The sequence below is a fragment of the Lonchura striata genome, chromosome Z, assembly GCF_046129695.1.
Source record: "Lonchura striata isolate bLonStr1 chromosome Z, bLonStr1.mat, whole genome shotgun sequence".
In the NCBI taxonomy this organism is placed as follows: domain Eukaryota; kingdom Metazoa; phylum Chordata; class Aves; order Passeriformes; family Estrildidae; genus Lonchura; species Lonchura striata.
This window is the reverse complement of record NC_134642.1, coordinates 75,793,000-75,814,522: the sequence shown is the minus strand read 5'-3', so window position 1 is coordinate 75,814,522 and position 21,523 is coordinate 75,793,000. Positions and strand designations below refer to the sequence as shown.

Genomic DNA, 21,523 nt, shown 5'->3' with positions numbered 1-21,523 from the left:
CTTTTACAGTTATGATAGTTTTGGTGCTTTTGGGTTTTTTTTCTTTGCAGATTCTTTCTACTAACATTGCAGAAACCAGCATAACAGTCAATGATGTGGTGTTTGTCATTGACTCAGGCAAGGTGAAAGAGGTAGGACTGCCTTAAATTTTCCTAGTGTGATTCTAAAACACACAAAACACACAGTGCATAAATTTTGGAGAACTTTTGTTTTTTTATTTATTACTTTACAGTAAAGTGAAAAAAAGCTTTTACTAGCTGAGAGCTAGTGCCTGTCAGGCAACAGTCCTTTCTGAAAAGTTTCAACATGCATTTGTTTTAAGACAAATACTGTAAGCTATCTGTCTAAAAAAACGTGAAAATCTTGAATTTCAAAAATTGTGGAGCATTAAGATACTAGAAAGGAGATACCCTCATTAATTCACTTGAAATTGAGAAGGTACCTTTGTGTCAGAAGCTGCTGTATATCTTACTCTTTCATACTTTTTAGAAAACTTCTGTTGGTAATCTAAATAACTAGTAACTTGTATTTCATGTACCCTCTTGAGTTTTCAGTTTGTATTCCTGTCTTTGTTTTTCTAGAAGTCTTTTGATGCAGTGAGTTGTGCTACAGTGCTAAAAATGGGGTGGATTTCAAAAGCCAGTGCTATCCAGAGAAAAGGCAGGTAATAAATGCCTCATAGCAGTTTCCATTTTGCAGATATCCACAGTCCTTTATGTTTAGAATAAACCACACAACATAGTAATTGTTCCTGGCCTATTCCGGTGTTGTGTTGCATAGAGGCCAACACTGGTTCTCAGCAGACGAGTAGGCGTCAGCATGTATTTCCTTGGAATAATCTCCCAAGTTGTAGAAGAGTGATGCTCAGGCATTTCCCAAAGGTCTGGGTTGTTTTCCCCCCATTAATTTGTTCTCCTTCCTCTTTCTCCCACGTAGCACCCGCAGTCACAATGTCCAGTGGGGTGTTTTCACATCATGTCTATGGGCAGAGGACTGCCTATTTCACTTTCTCCAAGCTATCCATGACTTAACAGGCCATGATTATATTCTTCCCAGCACTGCGGGTGAGGGCTCAGAAGTTTATGTAGCAACGAATGCCTGTTTAATCAATCATATTGGCATTAAGCTGCACGTATGCACATAGATGTATATGACTGAGAGAATTTGCTGTCCCTCATTCACTCACAAGTTACTTCATCTTTATTCTACCTTTTACTCCAAGCATCACTTCTTTTTAGGGGATGTGAGGGGAAGCAAGAAAGTTTGCAACTGGTTCCTTACAACCAAAGATGATTGAGATTTGGACTGGTCTTAGGTTAGCAAAAGACCCGCAGCACTTTACATTAGAAAAGCCTTGTTTTTCTTTCTCCAGATTTCTCAGTGTTGGGTTAAAATTACAGTAAAAAATTGCCACACTCTCAAAAATAATTCATTAGAAAACTTTCACTTTGCATGTGACTTAACAACACTTTCTTCATGGTAGTGTTTCTTCTTTTTCATTCTGAGTTTCTGTGTCTGTTGGCTTTTGGTTTTGTTTTTAGAAAGAAATCCTCATTTTCACAACTTCCCATATTTTATTTTCAAGGGCTGGGCGCTGTCAGCCTGGGGTCTGCTTTCGTCTCTTCAGCAGGCTCCGATTTCAGAATATGTTGGAATTTCAATCTCCAGAACTTCTAAGACTGCCGCTTCAGGTGCATGTTCAGTTAGAAAATATAATTTTAAAAAATACAATGTCCTCAAACCATACCGTTAATTGCAACAAATCATGTGTTTGGCAGCTGCTTCCAAATCTTGGTAATCTTTTTTTGTTCTGCCTTTTACCTTGCAGGAGATCTGTTTGTACACAAAAATTCTGGCTCCAATTAATTGTCCAGTTGTAGACTTTTTTATGAAAGCTCCTGATCCTCCGCCTGCTGTAACTGTGAGAAATGCTGTGCATATGCTTAAGGTCAGAAAAGGAATAGGTTTAGATGGTAATTGTGTTTGATCCCAAATTTGTGGTGTAGCAGTTTACTGACTTCAGTTTGTACTGAAGCTGTTTTTAATTACTTAAGGATGTTTTGAAGTTTTGCTTATTGTCTGTTTTCATTTTGTGTGTGGGGATGTGTTTTTCCATGTCAAGGGAAGAGAGTGCTTCAAAGTCTTGTCTCTGTTAATAGTTTGACTTGCTTCTTTAGAGTTTGGAAACAAGTCTAGTTAATGTCCATTATTCACATCCTTTTTGCTTTCACTGTAAATTGATTTTGTCCACTGTACCCATCCCCCTCTCCTTTATTTGTTTGTTTGTTTGTTTATGAACAGACCAGAGATGCCATGGACCCTTGGGAAGATCTCACTGAGCTTGGTTATCAGCTGACTGAATTACCTGTAGAGCCACACCTCGGTAAAATGGTGTTGTATGCTGTAGTTCTGAAGTGCCTGGATCCTGTTCTGACCATTGCCTGTGCTCTTGCCTGCCAAGACCCTTTTGTGCTGCCCACGCTGGCCTCCCAAAAGCGTGCAGCCGTGCTGTGCAGGAAGCGTTTTGCTGCCGGGACGTTCAGTGACCACATGGCCCTGCTCAGGGCTTTCCAGGTAGTCTTTCATTTCAGAGAGTACTAATCACAGCACATCACCCAAGCAAAATGCAGATGTACCAGTTGGATGTAGAGTGGCGGACTGTTTCTTTTTGCCTAGTGCCTTTCCTGTGTATTGGACTCATAAATTTGTGAGGGAACCCTTTTTGTAGTATGTTTTGTTTCAAAAATTAGAAAATTTGGAATGTTTCAACAATGTGCCTCTTTGCATCCTACTACACTGAACTTTGAATCATGATCTTAATGTAATGATCTTTATTTATTGTTTTAACTTGACATAATCATCACTGGAGTGAGCACGTAAAGAGAATCTAATTCATGCACAGAAAAAATAATCTGGTTTGATACATTAACTTTTAGAGTGGGTTTTGCATTCATTTTATTGACATAAATGTAATCTTTAAAGAAAGTGAAGTTTTTAGTTTAAGTCCTTCAAATTAATAGGCAAATGTAAAAACATTTTCAGGCATGGCAGAAGGCACGCAGTGACGGATGGGAGAGAGCCTTCTGTGAAAAGAACTTCCTATCCCAAGCCACAATGGAAATCATTGCAGGAATGAGAACACAGGTGCTTGGCCAGCTTAGAGCCTCAGGTAGAGAAGTTGGAAACCATTTTAACATTGTTTTAAAGTCAAGCATATAGAAATTGTAACAAAAATCGTGTTCACTGGTGTAATTTTCCTTAATTTGAAATACACCGTCATGCACACACTCATGCAGGGTATGGTGCAGATGAGGAATTGTGGCTGATCTAACTGAAAGCACCCTCATCTCCACATGCCACTGCATTTCATGTTTTAATGAATTATTCCCATAGGAAATGTCTTTATATTGTAGAAAATAGTGGTATTCTGTGTCAGTATGAAACCCCTTATCAGGCAGGATTTCAGTGTAATGGTTTCTTCTTGGTGCTGTTAAGGTTGGCAGTGGTGAAAAATGCAACAAAGAAGTCATTTATTTCACCTTTAGTTTCTGACTCCTTTTGAGAGGCAAACACAAGGTAACATGGCACTGTTTTGTCTCTTTCATTTGTCAGGTTTTGTGAGAGCCAGAGGAGGAGCTGATATTAGAGATGTTAATACTAACTCTGAGAACTGGGCTGTAATTAAAGGTGCCTTAGTGGCCGGGATGTATCCCAATCTTGTGCATGTAGACAGAGACAGCCTGGTGTTGACGGAACCAAAGGAGAAGAAAGTGCGATTTCATCCTACCTCTGTTCTTGGTCAGTCTCAGTATAAAAAGGTAAAGACACTTGGAATTCATAGTTCAAAAAAAAGGGCACTAAAAGCTGTCACGTGTTTTAGAAATGTCTTTTCCTATTTGTCAGTACTTCAAAAGCAGTATAGGCATTTAACACTACAGCTTTAGAAAATACTGTTCTACCCAGCTGATAGAATTGGAGTTGATTCATTTTTCCATCCTTTCAATTAGTCCTTTCTTTAGATGGAACAAGGCAAAAAGGCAAAAAAACTGCCCTGCTATAAAATTGTTTTAAAGATATAATGATCCCTATTCTTAAAAGCAAGTTTTTCTCTGATACTTTTTTTTAACATTTCTTTTTAAAGCAGCATATTTTGTTTTATCATGGTAGGATAATTGATGAATCTGATTGAATTCTCTCACACTTTTTTATGTGCATGTATATTTTTATATGTATATAATTGTAGATGTATTTAATTCTCAAAATAGAGAATCAGAGAATGGTTTGGGTTGGAAGGGACCTTAAAGCTTATCTCATTCCAACCCCGGCCACGGGCAGGGACGCCTTCCACTAGTCCAGGTTGCTCAGAGCCCCACCCAGCCTGGCCTTGGGCACTTCCAGGTTGAGGCATCCACAGTGTCTCCGGATAAAATGAGAAATACATTCAAATTTACATTAATTACAGTTACCTGCTCTTGCACAGATTGCCCCAGCAAATGGACAAGCTGCAGCCATCCAGGCCCTCCCCACAGACTGGCTTATATATGATGAAATGACGAGAGCTCACAAGACAGCAAACATCAGGTGCTGCTCTGTTGTGACACCTGTCACCGTGGCCCTCTTCTGTGGACCAGCCAGACTACCAAGTAATGCCTTGCAGGCATCTTCATCCTTTCGAGGTACACTGGAGTCTGGATTTGGGATGTTCCCGTTGGTATACATCAGCGTGTGACATGCAGAGCTTATTTTTCAGTAATATGTTATACATGTATTGTCTGATTCTGGAAACAGCGCCTGTTATAATTCCTGTAGCTATTCAGGAAGAGTTTGTTGGTTCTGTAACAAATCTCTTCATTTTGGGATTCCTTACCTATTCAAGTCCATAAATTACACAGTTGTAGGGTCTCAGAAACTGCAGTATAGTTTGTAAGGAAAGAATGCAGCCACAATGTCTAATGAGAACTGTAGTACTGGTACTGAGAAGTGTAGTATGCATGTTCTTTTTCTACAGACTACTTTATTTGATACATTGAACCAGATGATTCAAACAGAATAATTTAGAAACAATCAGTATGGCAAACAAGTCATGTTGCTTCTGGCTAACACATACATTTTCAAGATATGTTCTACTGATAATTTTTAATTTCAGTTAACTGTACTATTAACTGTAAGTAATAGGGAATATATATACATTTCCTTCTTCTCATTTAAATTAAGTCCTATTTGAATGGAAGCAAAAATAACTGCTTCTAGTTGTCATAGTTTGAATCAAACTAAAAGTCCAACTTATTTCTAAAGCTTTCCTGTCTTGCTTTTAAACTGTGAACCTTAGAGTAGTGCTCATGCTGACTGAATTGCACTTAAGAAAAAGAAAGAATCCTAATTAATAGCCATATATATATTTTTTTTCTTACTAGGTCTTTAACTCTGCTGTTTTACTAGGAAATAGAGGCATGTGTGATTTTGCAAACAGCTTTAGGCAAAAGTTGTATAGTGGCCTGTGAATACTGGTGAAGGTACATGAGTTGGGTCACATCGTATCAATCCAGGTTTTTACATAGTAGGACCTTCAGCAGGTGTAGGACCTTCAGCAGGTCTGGCTACTTGATTGCTGCTATCTGGAGCAAAGACTTTGCAGTGTATTTGCAGAAAAGAAGAGGTAGTTTTACAAATGTTTACATTTAAAGTCAATTTTAGAAGGAAAAATATTGCTGGTAATACAGTAGTACGCGGGTTTTTGTATAGAAATAATAGTAGAAAAAAATGGAAATTCTAATGAACCTTTTGTCTTTAATTCAGGGGGAGGGGTATCTAATGATAGCAGCGACAGTGAGAATGAGGACAGGACATCTGCTGATCTGGCACTGCTGAAGCTGGATGAATGGCTCCATCTCAAACTGGACCCTGAAGTAAGTAAGAAATTACTCCTGGGTTTGCTTCATGTAGAGGAATTGTAAAAAGATGTGAAAAGGTTTTTGTAACATTTGAATAGCCAAGAATTTTCTCCAAGAATGTCATGGTCCATTTGGGTCTCTCGAACTAGGTACTCTGTGATTTAACCTTTACTTCACAAGCTCATTAAGAATTAAACGGCTTCAATCCCCTTTGGCACAGAGTTGTCTGTTGCATGAATTTGTGTATTCAAAATCCAAGTTGCAGTGTTTGATCACCTGTCACCCATACCTTTCTCTTCTTTTACCTGTCAGCAGAAAGAAAGAGAATAGTCACCTAAGTCAACAGTGAGAGTGCTCATCCCTCTTCCTCCATATTGGTGTGGGTGTCCTGTCTCTCACAAAAGGGAGTAGGAAAGCCTCAGCAATCCAGATGCTGTTGGGTCTGTTTCAAAAACTTTCTGGGCAATATGATGTTTTATATCTGAGCTTGGCAGTTTTGTCCCTTTCCACAAGTCAGCAGATTCTGAAGAGACTGGCAGACTAAAAATGATGGGTGTACAAGGGACAGCAAGCTGCAGGTGACAGTGACAGCATAAGGGCCCTTCTGCTCCTTCTGGCCTCCTGTCCTGCCTGCATGGTGCTCCATCAGGCCATAGCACAAGCTGGGATAAGCCAAAATCTGAACCGGAGCTGAGAGAACAGTCACATTGGCATATTGTGTTCTTCTTTCTCTGAGAGGATAACCAAAATCGGATCAAAAAAGGAGCACTTGAAGCTGAAGTTGCTGAGAGAAAGTTGCTGTCAGATTTTGGAAGGATAAATTTCAAATCCTCTTTGAAATAGAAGTCTTTATGTCATTGAGGAGCTGTGGCTGTGGTAGGAGGCAGTTTATGGGTCATGAAACACACAACTTTACCAACTCTAATAATAATACTCTCTCTCCTAGTCACGTCCAGAAGAGTGATTTTTTTAAAATTTATTGTAATGGAAGCATTTTTGGTAGCAGAATTAGACAATAGTTGTCTGAATTTAGTCATTACATTTGACCAGGTGTCTATGTAAGAAAAATATCACTTAGAACTCTTTTCCATCAACTGTGACTGAAGAGTACATGAGTAGAGACTAACTTGCAAGGAAGGGCATAAAGCATGAAAAAACTGGGTTTTCTTGAAAGAAAAGAAGGAAAAAAAAAAAAGTCTGTGGAATTACAATACAAAGCTAAGTTTAGTACAGAGCTAAATGAAATGTTTCCAAAATGACCTTGTACCCAAGGAAAAGAAAGCAAATTAACATCTTAGTTTAAATATGGATTATTCCCCTTCCCCAAGACCTTAGTCTTGCCTTTAATTGTGGGCCCTGTTTATATTAGAATGCCAGGTGCTGCCTGATAGGGAAAAGACAGGGTTCTCTTGCCTGTGTGATCTAATTTTCATCAGTATTTAACAGGATTGGAATTTATTACAGGCTGCTGGTATGCTGCTGCAACTCAGGCAGAAGTGGCACAGCTTGTTTCTGCGTCGTATGCGAGCTCCTTCTAAGCTGTGGTCTCAGGTTGATGAAACAACTGTAAGAGCAATTACAGCTGTTCTGAGTGCTGAAGAACAGTCTGCAGGTCTGCAGCAGCCTTCAGGAATTGGCCAGAGACCAAGGCCTTTGACTTGTGAAGAACTTCCTTTGGCATCTACATGGAAGTCAACCAGCAGCAGAAAAAGCTCAACAGAAACAGAATTGTCTGACTCCTCTCATGCTGAAAAGTAAGATGCTGAGGTCTTCTCCTCACTGTAGGTTGCAGTTTATGTATACAAGTATCACTAAAGTTTCTGCTAGTAATAGGAGGTGGAAACAGCGGAAGTACAGTGGGAAGGTGTTCTACTGTTGTATGCTGCATTGTAATCCCAAAGAGAAGTATTTCATACCTGGGGCTGCTGTTTGAGAGAGCAGTCAGGAATATTGTCCATGAATTGTGATGTTTGAGAAGTAGCAGAAGAAGTTTAACAGTAGCATTAAAAAGCAATGAAGGGTCAGTATGAGTTTTTAGTTAGGCTTTAATAGATTTTGTAGTTGCTGTAATACATGTGGTCCTGCAGTAGGCTGACAGGTCGATGTAAATTGTTCAGTGACTGCTTGTGAAACTCAAGGTATGTCCTCTGTAGGGCTTCAGTGAAATCTACTTCTCCTGCACTCCACCAGCCAAAGAAGTACAAAGAAAAAGACATTTTGCTCTCCAGACAATCCTCAGATGATAGATCAGCTCAGTCCTCAGTGAAGCCTGCAGACAGCAGTAGCTATTCCAGCCCCTGTGCTACTCCTTCTTCTCCAGTGTCTGGAAAGGTGGAGTTCTCTAACATACCACCCTGCTCTTCCAAAGTAATAGAATTTCTTGCTGATACCATTCTGCAGTTAGGTATTTTACTGATAAATTAGGAACCTAACGGAGCTTTTCATTTGTAACACTGCATAATACTTTCTTCTGGAATTTAAAAATCTAGACTAAATATCCTTGTTTCACTAGTTTAATACAGCAAAAATAATTTGTGGACTGCTGAGGTAAAGCTATCCAAAGTAGAAAAAATGAGATTTAAAAAAAACCCCAAACTTGTTCTAATAAACATGTATAAGTTTTTTTCAACTAAATGAGTATATTATATACACACTTCTGAAGTTTTTGGATTCTGCCTTTCTCTGCATCCATAATAGATTTTCAATATCAATACTGATTCGGTCTTACCTGCCTTACTAGGACTGATTTTTGTGATGGTTATTTTAACAAAGCACACATTTTTTAATGAGATTACTGTGACAGTTGTCCCTGTGTACTTGAATAGTAGACTGCAGTAATAATAAGGAGATCATTCAGGGGAAACTTCATGGACTCATTGGAGGATGTAGTAATTCCTCTTGAATCTTTCAGCTTTTAAATTAAGACAGCGTAAAAGGAAGAAAACATGTTTCCTGAATATAGAAATGCGAGTAGTGTGCTGTAGGCTACACTCTAGGATGATTAATTTTGGTGTCATCTCAAGGTCTGTCAGACTTTAACCAATTCTAATTAATCACTAGGCTTTTTAAGCCTATTCTGCTCTACTTGTTTCCTGCCCCTCATGGATGAATTACTGTGGAAGGGGCTAACAGCAGGCCTGTTAGCTGAAGGAGCGAAAAGAAGCTGAGAGGCAAGAAGAAGCTGATCAAGAGCTCTCTCCAAGGCTGCTACCAAGGAGGCTGAGAGAAGAGAAGAACTGGAGAAAGATAAGGAGAGAACTGCAGCCAGATAAAGCATTTTTAGAAAGTTAACTAAAGTCATGTTACTGTTCACCAGTGGTGTTATGTTGATTTTTTGTGGCCCATAGTTGGGGTAGAAGAAGTATAAACAACTAGAAAGTTTATAAAAGGTCAGCCATGTTCGGTAATAAAGAGTTGCCATCTGAGACCGCCTGTGGTCTGTGCTTTGTGTGGCGACCGCCTCACGATGCAGTGTATATACCAGTGACAGCTGGTGCCCACCGCGTGGAGCAGCAGCCTGAGCAGCGTGGTCGGTCTGGAGCCACGCGGGGTCCCAGCGACTGGCAGCCCTGACCCGCTGGGGAGTAGCGGGGGAGGCGGCGCTGGTGCAGCTGAGAGTGGCGGGTGGAAGCCACAGGCAAGTCCAGACCTGATTTTCTCCTATCAAGGCACCTGGAAGCAGGTGGGGCACCAACTAGTAATAATGGGAAATAAATCTAAAGAGGAAGAGACTGTTTTGGCTACATAGAAAGCTTTGTTAAGAAATAAGGGAATTACTACTTCAGACTATGCCCTTTGTAGTATATTGCTGTGGGCTAGATCATAGGATTTTGCCACTGATCCTGACACAGCATTTAGTGTTAAAAGTTGGAAAAAAGTCAGGGACAAGCTGTGGAAAGTCATCTGAGCGGGAGATAAAACTATTGTCAATCTAGTTGTTACTTGGAGATCGCCTTTTGAGGCATTAAAGGAATGGAAAACAGCGGGAACAAGCAGAGTACAAGGTGGATGAAGATTTGGGGTTGATAAAGGACTCTGATGGGAGGGATGAGTCAGATGGGGCTTTTGATGGGGGACTTGTTGAATACATCCTTGAAGAAGGTGCAGGTGCCCATGGAAGTTACCAGGCAGGCTAGCAAAGCTTCCAGGAAAGTTGCCAGAGCTTCTGGGCTGGATGCTGAAGCTTTTGGGAAAGCTGCTAAGGCTTCCAGGCAGACTGCCAAAGTATCTCCTTCTCAGACTCCTAAGCCTCTTTATCTCACACCTGCACAGCAGCTTTCAGCGCTGCCTCTATACACTGCACCACTGCGCCAGTTAGCTGAAATGTCTTTGGCAGAGAGACAAACCCAGCTGTCTGCCCCCTGCTCCCCTCTGACGCTGTTGAGGCAGCATGGGAATGAATAGACTTTGTTCAGAAGGCTGAGACTATAACTGATTTATTTCAAAATACATCGCTCTTTTATACAGAGCTTTGTGCAGACCAACTCTATTGGTCCTGAAGTGAAAACATCTCACCCTATTGCTGTGCAGTGGATGACATACAGTAGTAAAACTTAATTATAAACAATGTGAACAACAAGAGAGATAAAGAACTTATTTACATTCTTTCTCAACACTTTCTCAAGCTTCTACCTGGTTAGAAATTTATGGTTTTTCTTTGAATCTAAGTCCTACACCCCTCCACTCTAGCCCAGCCATTTACCCCCGCCCCCTTCTGAGCTGCATGAACAGTTTGCAAGGTCGTATCCTCCACTGCCGGACAGTGACAGCAAATCAAGTGAAGAGTCACCCGCAGTAACACCTGAGTTGGGGCAGGGAACTGTTGGCAGTACAGCTTCTAATAAATCTAGCCCTACTGCCCCATGGACTTTGCCTCCGTGTCAAGTAACTGTGCTTCCATGACAGTCTCAGAAGTTTTGGGAATTTGTTAGGAAGAAAGCAGCTGAATAAAAAAATTGGGACCTAATAGAAAGATTCGGTGCCCCAAAAGTAGCTCAGGAGGAGAGTGTTAAGGCAAATGTTGCCTGTGATAATCCTATGGCTTTTCCAGTTTTTAAAGCAGTTCCTGGAACAGGGCAGGATGACAGTCATCATGTCTGCCTGGAAGGTTGTGCAAGATCTCCAATTGAAAGTGGCTCAGTTTGGTATTAATTCCTCAGAGGTAATGCAATTAATACATGTAATTAATGCAGTATGCTTGTACCTTATGACATCATGCATCTTGCTACAGTTTTATTCCAACCAGTACAGTATGGTGTGTTTCAAGAAACTTGGAGGTGAGTGGCTGAGCACACAGCTTTAACAAATATGCAGCTGCCTCAACACGACTCGTCATGCTGTGGGTGTTGATGCCTTATTGGGCACTGGGCCTTTTGCTAACCCAGATTTACAGGCAAGGTGAGATCCTTCAATTTTGACACAAGCTCAGCAAATAGGCATGAGTGCTTTAATCTTTGTATGCGCCAGAACTCTGTGCCACAGGTGGCCTGGGTGTGTGCTGAGCAATGCAGCCCCCACAAAGCCCTTGGTGTCCCCACAAGTTGCCATGCCTTGTTCCCAGGTGTGCCCATCTCTGGCAGGAGAAAGAGCCTGCAGCGCCGTGCCCTGCCCAGCTGGGGCTCTCTGGCACAGAGCAGCAGCAGCGCCAGCACCTTTCAATCTGCTCCTTCCTTATCTTCTCCTGGCACACAGAAGCCTCTGGAAATCAGCACCACCAGGTGTGTTCCCAGCTCAGAGCAGCTCCTGCTGGTGGGCAGACACTGCCAGTTTGACTGCTTCCAAAGGGCAATAAAGTCAGAGATGTACATCCTCAGGAGCCCTGGGCATATCCAATAAATGTGCAGATATGTGGGAGATTTGTTAGGAATTGTTTCAGCTGTTATGCCAACAGTGCCTTCTCTCCTGGTTCTGTATGTTATAGATGAGTCATGTAACAGTTGGCTCTCACAATTAGGAGGTAGATACTATGTGGATGTAAAAATGTATAGTGATGTTATTGTAATATATCCTCCCATTGTCCTGTTTCCCCTCCCCCTTGCAATGGCCTTGGTAGTCAGGGCTTTTGGGGAGGGCCGGCTTGTGACCAGGAGGTGTGGCATAACAACACCTGACCTCCAGTCAAGATGTAAGAAAGGAATCTCCAGCAGTGGATGGCAAAACTTTGACAAAACTTTGGCGGGATCAAGGGTATAAAAGGCAGAGCATCCATTTTATAGCTGAGCTGCTCTATGTAATGGTCATAGAGACTCCCAGTGCTGGAAGTTTTCCTTATTCAGTCCTTTGTTAAGATATAATAAACCATTAAATTTTTAAAAGTGAGGGTTGTTTCTCAGATGTGCAATGCTTTGGGCCATTTTCTTGGTCTGGTTTCCTTTGCTAGGTTACCATCTGAGTGCTCAGTTGGGGCACAGGCTGTAGGTGCTTGGTGCACTCTTGGAGTTACTCTTGGATCCCTTGAACAACAGGGTTTGGCCACAAAGTGAATTTGTGCTGCTTTGTGACAGAGGAGACCTTCCCCGGCTATTTTGCTTTTGCTGTACAGAAGGTTGGTTATTGCTCTGCCTAAATTCACAGACCAATATAGAGTGCTTGCATTGTGATGTCAGGGCATGGTTGCCATGTGGTCATGGTGACAGCAGAAGGTTGTCTTGGTGCATGGAAGGCCTCAGTGTCAGAGTAGCCCTAGGGCTCGCTCAGGGCAGGAGCATCCTCCTGTTTGAGGCTTTTGTCAGTGGGAGCTGCCCACTGACAAGAGCCTTGATTTTACAATGATTGAGAAAGTTGCTGCTGCAGCTATTGCAGTTTATGGCGTTTGTTATTCTGGCTATTACCTCACTAACCTGGCATGTAAGTAGATGTTTTCCCTGGGTGTACCCGAACCTGGCTTTTGTATGTCTTCCAGCCCTTTCTTAGTGCCTGAAACAGAAAGAGCACCAGGGTGCCACTGGTTTGGTAAAGCTCCTGTCAAGGAGTTCAGCTACAAGGGGATTTCTGCAGCCACAGGGGCAGCATTTGCAAGGGAACCTGCAGGGTTCTGTTTCCTCCATGGGAGAGTCTGAGGCAGCGGAGTCTGTCATTTCCTCAGTTTGCTGGGACAAGCAAGACAGCTTTGAAAATGTAAACTGGAGACCTTCTTGGAAGGCCTTCTAAAAACTTTGCAGTTGTTCCCAGAATTCAGGGAAAGCTTCTTCTGTCTTTCTACATTTTGTCATGAAAGGATTTGACTGTCTAACTTGACCCTTGACTGAGTGTTAAATAGTGATTTTCTTTGCAAGGAAGAGCAAACTCCAAAGCAGGGAGTGTCTGCTCCTGGACCCTGGAGCTGCTGCTGTGCTGTGTCACAATAGAGCCTGCCACATCATAGTGGAATTTTGGGGAAGCTTTTCTGGGCAACTGTTTCCAGCAAGTTAATGGGAAGTTGTGCATGCATCTGATTTAAAAAAAAAGAAGGTACCGGAAGGAGAGGATTTTAAAAAGAGGTGTTATGTGTTTGGTAGAAAAGGAGCATTGAGTGTTAGAGAACAATTTGCATTTTCTTCATCATGTTTGTATTCATTTAATGGCTAAACAGGCCAAAGGGTAGGCATGCCCAAGAATATTATCTGGATCTCTTGCTGGTTGTGTGAATGAAATGTGTCTGCTGGAGGGATGTTGTGAAAGGGAAAACTCTCTGTTTGCGGTGCTTGTTCTGTGGGTTTCACCAGCCCAGGCAATTTTTTCACAGCGTCTGGTTCATTTTCCCTTGCCCACTACAGGTCACCTGAAGCATGCATTCAGCGGTGCTGGTCCTAAGGTGAGTAAGAAAGGAACATTTCAGGTTTGTGCTGTTTAGCAATTGCAGAGTAAGCTGTGTGCTTAGCCAGAACCAGTAGGCTGTAGAGGGCCAGGCACGCAGGCTGAAAGAAAATCCATTTTCAGGCATTCCACAACAAATACAAAGGCATAGCTGGATCTTTCCTAATTTCCAACTCAGAGCTTTGAAGACCTACAAACTCAGTTTTGCAGAGAGAACATTTCTTGATGACACCAGACAGGGATGAATACTTAGGAGAGAGCAACTTCCTGCAGAGTTGAATAAGCCCATTTTAATGAAGTCACAGCAACTTACATTCCTATCCCTATCAAACTTCATGATACTTCCTTAGAAGATGTGGTTGTAGAAGTAGAAGGACAATTTAATGCGGTATTTGCAGTCAAATGGGCAATTTTGTGGCTGGGTACCTGTGTGGGCTAAAGGAGCCCGGGGTGCTGGTCAAGAGCAGCTGAAGGTGGCCAGCGCCTGGCCAGGTAGCCAAGAAGGCCAAGGGCATCGTGGCCTGTGTCAGCAGCAGTGGGGCAGCAGGAGCAGGGCAGTGACCGTCCCCCTGGGCTGGGCAGCGCTGCGGCCAGAGCTGGGAGTGCTGTGTCCACTTTCTGCCCGATCGCTCTGCGTCTCACAAAACAGGATGGGACCCGGACTGGTTGCAGACTTGGCATTTATTATGTCTGTATCCTCCAAGCAAAAAGCCAGAGACACAGAGAAATGAACATCCATGCAAATCTAGATCAAAGGCAAGATGGCAGTTGATGCAAAGCCTTTTTCTACATATTCTTTGAACCTATAACATAAAAGAAAAGGTGCAGAGTCATTATACCCTAACCAATAAGAAAAGGACCCATGTGGGTTTAACATTACCAGAAGGACTTCTATGAACCTCAAACGATATAGAGTAATTCATTATATAAGACTGAAACTTTTTCTATTTTTGCAAAGCATATATCTAGGACTTTTGACATCTCAAACTATCACTAAGTTCTTGTTCTTTCTTGCTCCTTATGATAAATATAAATGAATTCACTTGGTTCTTATTTTCCTAGCTTCCCATGAGAAGGTTTTGAAATTTCCCAGCCTTTTTCAGCTTTATGTCTACTTTCTGGGGCCTTTTTGCACTTTCTAAAGTTTTTTACCTTTTATATATTCCTACAATTTCCCCTCTCTTTTTAAATAAACTATTTTTGACTTGTCACTTATTTATTACTTTGTGTTCCATAGCTTTACTACTGCATATATTTATTCATGTAGGAAAAAAGTTATAAACTTTTTACATGAAGGTACTTTTGTTTTTGTTTGTTTTAAGCTCTATAATTCTAAGTTAAACCATTCTTAATGTTGGGTAAAGTTAGGTTTAATATCTGTATTAGGTTCTGATAAATTTTGACTTTTTTAAGGTCTCAATGTAAAGGTTAAATTTGTGAGTGACTTTAATTGTTTTTGCTGAGGTTTTGTGAATTGTCTATAATTTTTTAAAATTTTTTTCTTTTGGAAAATAAAAACTTTTTTGATGAGTTTGTAATTTGTTGTGAATAATGAAGTGTATGTGGTATTAATATTAATATTCTAATAACAAGATTTTACTTAACTTGTAAAGTTGTTTTGATTAAGGAGTTAAGCTCTACTTCCTGAATAAATTGTTTAACTATGTTTCTTTATTTTTAATTGTAGATTGTAAAGTTTTTAAGTTTTTGTATATTTTTGTGAATGGATTTAGAATGATTAGACAAATTTATGTAGCACATTCTTTTGAATTCTTTTCAACTCTGTTTATGTGTTAGAAAAGAAAATTAATTGTTGTTTGATTTTGGAATTTGTTGGACACTGCTGACATCAATCTGCGTGTTACTGAGCGCACTGGATGTGGTATTTGTTTGTTTAGTTAATATTTAATCTTGTCTATTTGTCTTAATGTTTTTTCTGAAGCAATTGTAGGTAAGAAGAAGCTTGTTGAAATATTTTGTGGTTTTTTTTGAAAGACTGAAATTACTGTTGTAATTTTTTGGGTATATATGAATAGATCTTTTGTCTTTTCTTGTCTTTTTTGAAACTGTTTTAGTACTAGGTGTTATTACAGTGAGTGTGCTAATGTTACATGGTTTGTCTTTAGGGTATGATAGAATGTTTTGCTATGTTTTATTTCTACAAATGAACTAATAACATTTTGGTAATTTCCGTGGATATTTGTTAACTTTAGATTTTTATCTACAGTGTATGAGTAATTGCACTAAAACCTTAAATTTTTGTATTCATAGTAAGAGTGAATAGCACTGTATTTTGGAGAATTATTTTTTTTCTAATTGTTTCTTGAAAATGTGACACGGAAATTTATTGCCAAGGAACTACGGATCTTTAATTCTTGGGGTTCTGAACTTGTTTTGAGGAGTTGTTTGGTCTAGAGGCTTTAATCCCTTGTGCGATTGTTTCTATTAGTAATTTCACTTAGCTTGTTGTTAAATCACTTTTTTGTTAAAAGATCATGTTATATAGGTATTGGCTAATTTTTAGTGGTACACTAACTAAACAGGTTGAAAAAGGCTTTTTTGGATTTGAGTGAGACATACATATGGTATCTGATCTTGTAGCTTTGGTTAATGTGACTTAGACATTTGGTTTTGGTGTTGTATAGGAAAATTTGCATGATAAAAAGTAAGCAAAGTTAGAAAATACAAAGTGAACTGATTTTCTTTCATATCTTTTTTGTTGAGTTACTCTTTGTTAAAAGAATTTTCGATAATATTTTAACTTTTAAACTGCATTTTTTGGAGAGTTTAGAATGTTAATTTTTTAGAATCTAATGATAAGAAATCTTTCTTTTCATGTTTTTGTTAAAAGAGCTCTACGAAACAAGCTCTACACATGTATCATTATCATTAGATTGAAGTTTGCAGATTCTACAGGTGACATAGGAACACTGGGCGTGACTTGTAGTCTCTGTTTAGCTTACGTTTGTGTGATTGCTTTTTTACTTTTGGGTTTGTTAGTGTGTTTTGGTGTGTTGTATGGTTTGACGCTCTTTATTGGAATTCACTTTGCTTTTCTAGTACTTGGAGAATTGCTTTAAGTTATTAATTGGCGAGGACTTTTAATTTGTCTGGTTTCAGGTCTTTTAATTAAAACAATAGGATTTTTTTTTTTAGTTTTCTTTGTGTGTTATTTGTAAAATGCTTAAGAATTGGTGGATCTGGTTCTGCAAAAGAACTGTTTAAAAAATTATGAACATATAAAGCTTTACTCAATTTTATCTGTAGTATTACTTCTGCTCCCCTCTTCTGTTGATCTAAATGTGTTTTAATGTGTAATATGTCTTTTTAACAGTTGTTTGATTTGTGGGGGAGTGGGGAATACTACAGGTGTGATGAACATTTTAATTTATTAGGAATGTTGTTACTTTTTGAGATAGATATGTGGGGCTATTGTTTGTTTTCATTTCCTGGAGTACACTTAATGAAGTAAATGTTTGTAAAAAATGTTGATAGGTACGATTACTTGTTCTCTTGTGTGGATAGAGGTAAAAACTGTACTTGGTAGTGAATCTACTGAAACATGAATATTTTTAAATCTCCCCAAAGAAGGGTATTTAGTGATGTTTGTTATAATTGTAGACTTTATAAACTTTGTGGATTAACAGTTCCTGTAGAAACAGGGGTTTGCACAAGGTGACAATCAGGGTAACTGTTAACGATAGCTTTAGCTTGGGATTTAGAGATACAAAACATCTGTACAAGTACTTGTGTATATTGATGAAAAAGGTATGACTCAATTTTGCATGCTGAAAAATGTTTGCTAATGTGTTTGAGATAACTATGGCCAGTTTTTTTGTTCTTGTATTTCTTTTTGCTAAACATCTTGGTAAAGATGAATGAGTTGTAATATGAGAAATAAAATATAGGTTAGTTCTGTGTTGTAAATTTTTATGAAGACATGAGAGCTAGCAATATACATTATTATTACTAATATTTTTTAAAACAATATTTTTACCTACATTAGTAACAGAGGTAGAATCTGTAATTAAACTGAAAGGCTTTGAAAATAGCTGAAGAGCTTTAACAACAGCAGCTATTTTAACTACTTGAGGAGAACTTTCAACTATTTGGATATTTGATTTCTAATTTTTTGTAGTTTGATTTAACTATACAATTACTGATTTATGTGTTTTTCTTGACTTATTAGCAAAGAGCGTTGTATTACTTAAAGGCCCTTCACTTAGCAAGGGGGTTTTTTTGAAACTCAGTTTTGTTTGTAATAATTTGTGACTTGGATAATGAATAGCACAAACACTTGCAAAATTTAAGAATGCATTTTGTAAATCATCTGAATTTTGTAATGCCTAATCTAAATAATCTTTATTTAAAGGTAATTAGAGAACTGTAAAATCTTTACCTATTAAGGTTAATATTCTTGCTTTGGCCTTAATTACAATTTGTGCTATTATCTCTAGGGTTGTAGAAATTGTTTTTGGAGACTTGTAGGGAAGAAAAACTTATTATTCTACTATTAATAATGGATCTTTCTCAGATGGATCTCAAGGAAAAATGAGGCTATAAAGTTGTAGCTTCTGTCTCAAAGCAGTCAGGAAGAAAGGTTTCTTGGGAGCATAATGATGGGCTTGTCTTCTTTGGAAAGTTTTTGTGACTTTTTATGGTGAGTTGAGCTTCAGGTGTTAAAATCTTGGGAGATTTAATGTCACAGTTTTCTCTCAGTAGATCAAAAAATGGAGCAAGTTCATCGTTGGTAATTTTCAAAATAGGTTTCATCTAGTTCATTTCTCTTAAAAGTTGCTGTAAATCTTGCAAAGTGTTGATGTTGACTTGAAGTTGTATCTTTTGTAGTGAAATTGTTTGTTTTGCTATCTTCTATCTTAGATATTTTTAGAGTGGGATTTCTTGTATCTTAGATGTAGAAATTCTAGTTCAGTCTTTTGGATTTCAGTGACAGCACTGTCACGAGTTTGTTTCATCTTTGTCTGTGTCAGTGCTGCAATGAGGAGATCATCTATGTAGTGTAGAATTGTGGATTGTGGATGCTTCTGTCAAGTTGGGCACAGTACTTGTGTGACAAAATATTGTTAAATTGTTAGAGAAGTCTTCATCCCTTGTGGTAAAGATTTCTAGTGATATCTTTGCATTGGCTTTCTTTGATTGATGACTGGAACTGAGAAGGCAAATCTTGGGGCATCTTCAGGATGAAGTGGTGGTATGTTGAAGAAAGAGTCTTTTATAGCGATAATGACAAGAGGCCAGTTTCTAGAAATTATTGATAGAGAGGGACGTGCAGCAGCTGTCTTCCTTTCAGGACTTGTACTAGTAATTATGGATTCACTTTGTAAGCAAACAGTAGTTCTTCTGATCCTTGTGAGTGTTCTCATAGGTGATACTAAGTGTTAGCTACTGGGCTAAAACAGGAGAGAAATTACAGAAATTACAGAGACATCTGCACCGTATCTGGTATGCCTGTAACGTAAATTGTTCTACCACCATGAGTTAGGGCACAAGTCAGTTCTAAGTATGTTCTACTTAGAAGACACCTAGCATTGGAGTAGAAATCACATCTGGAACACCTTGGTACACCGTTTGATTGGTTAACAAAGCATCTTGTTGAGATACATTTTGTTTGAGTATGTCTATAGGTAAAGCAATTGTAAAAGCAAGAGGCGTCTTAGGTTGAATTATTGTTGGGGCTTTGAGGAGAAGAGCTAAAACTATTAGCTCTTCATTGTAGTTTACTGAAATGATAACTGGAAAAATTAATAGTCCAAGACTTGTATTGTTGTCTTAACCTATAAGAATTTAAAATTCTTGTCTTTGTTGTGATTTCTTAATCACACCTGTAGGTATACATTCGTAACAGAAATTTTTTAAAAACCGTATTAATTTTGAGTTGGCCAAGTCCAGTTTTGTCCTTGGAGGTAATAAGAAGGAACATCTTGTGGTACTGGTAGTAAAGGTGTTTGGCTTTGAGGTCTCCTAGTTAAGGCTAAGGGGGCAAAATTCCCTGGATTCTGGGTTACTAATGCTTGTTTCACTGCGTGGTGGGTCGCGCTTTGCTTGGAGTTTAACGGTAGGGGATTACTATCTATATCAAATTTAGAATGACAATTTTTTGCATAATGTTTCCCTTTTTGATATTGAGGACTAAGAGAAGGTATTCTTCAGATTTTATTATTGGATCAAGGTAAGTCTTTATCACATGACTAGTCTTCTCACATCTGAAGCACGACTTTTTAGTAGAATTTCATTGAACAGCAGCAAGAGTTTTTTCAAAAAGTTTTATTTGTTCTTCCATTTCTTTTTAAACTTTGTTTTTTAGTGAATCATGAGATTTAGTAATTTGCTCTCTAAAGGCACTAGCTTGTGCTGTAGCAAGATACCTTGGAGTGCTAATTTTACTGTAAGTTGAAAGCATTTGAGTAACAGTTGGAGGCTGTTTGGGTAATGTAGAAATAATTTTTTTGCAATCATCATTTGCATTTACAAATGCTAGGTTTTGGAGAATATAAGAATGAGCTGCTTTATCAGGGCGTTGTTATTCAACAGCTTGTGTTAACTTAATTAAAAATGTACGATATGATTCATTTGTTCTTTGTGTCATGGTCGAATATGCTTTAAGAGGAGTACCTGTTGATTTGACAGAAATGAAAGTTTTTCTTGCAGCTTGTTTAATATCTCTCAGCACTGACCTAGGAAAAAAGTTTCTGTGTCTGGTTTATCATATGGCAGTTTGCTAGACAATTTAGCTTCTGAAAATGTTTCATATGTACTACTAACATATTTTTCCCTTAAAACCTTAGTAAGTATTTTCTGCTGGAGTTTTCATAAATAACATAAATTGTGAATTAGTTAAAATCAGTCTTGCCACAATGCGATAATCAGTTGGCATGAGTTCATAAGAGTAAAAAAAATACTTTTTAACACATAATTAAAAATAAAGAGAGTTAATTCTGCTTTCTTTCAAAGTTTGATTTCACTCTTTGATGTTCTTGTCATGGTTTGACACTGGCACAATGCCAGTGCCCCCATGAAAATTCAATCTCTCAATTGAATGCTGTAATGCAATCGAGGACAGAGCAAAGCAAGCCAAAGCTTTTTAACAAGGAAAAAACTTTATCAAGCTACTACTATAAAAGGGAAAAAAAAGAGAGAAAAAAACCACACAAAGATCAAAATGAAAACCTTGCAAAGTATTCTTCCTCCCACCACCAACTCCAACAAACCACAGTGAGACACAATCTGGACCCCAATCAGGTTTCCACCCTGCAGACAATCGATACTCAGTCCATCAAGGGAGAACAGGAGTCTCCTCTGTGCCACAGACCCCCCCAAGAAACACACTGCCACATCCTGTGTTTCCATGTCACACATGGCACCGCCCGGAGAAAAAGTTTGCCATGGTGACCCTGCTCCTTTCCATGCACAGTGCTCTCACCACCAATGCCTGGATGGACCGACTGCTTTTAGGATTTTTTCTTTCAAGGATGCTTTCCAAGAGGGGGAAAACAACAGCTCAGTTTTTTCATTTTTTGGGACGACAGTTCCCCCCATTTTCCCCTGGGGCCGAGGGTCCAAGAACAGAGATCTTCTTCTCTTCTTCTTCTTTGAGGTCAGGGGACACCACCACAAACCCCCTAACTCTTCTCTGTTTGCTCCACTTCTGTCTTTTCCCAGCTGAAGCAGGTCTCTTGGCTCACTGGCATCCTCCTAAAATACAGTCTCTCTTGAAAGAGAAAAATCGGTTCAGTCTATGGCCAACAAGGAAAAGTCCAGCCAAAAAAAACACTCCTCATCTCCTCCCACCTAGAATTCCTCCTTCTAACATCCCAGGG

At 39.2% G+C, this 21,523-nt stretch overlaps 1 pseudogene; it reads left to right on the top strand.

Moving 5' to 3' along the window:
* Window positions 1-21,523, top strand: part of LOC144248354 (3'-5' RNA helicase YTHDC2-like) — an 87,748-nt pseudogene that overhangs the window by 14,856 nt on the left and 51,369 nt on the right.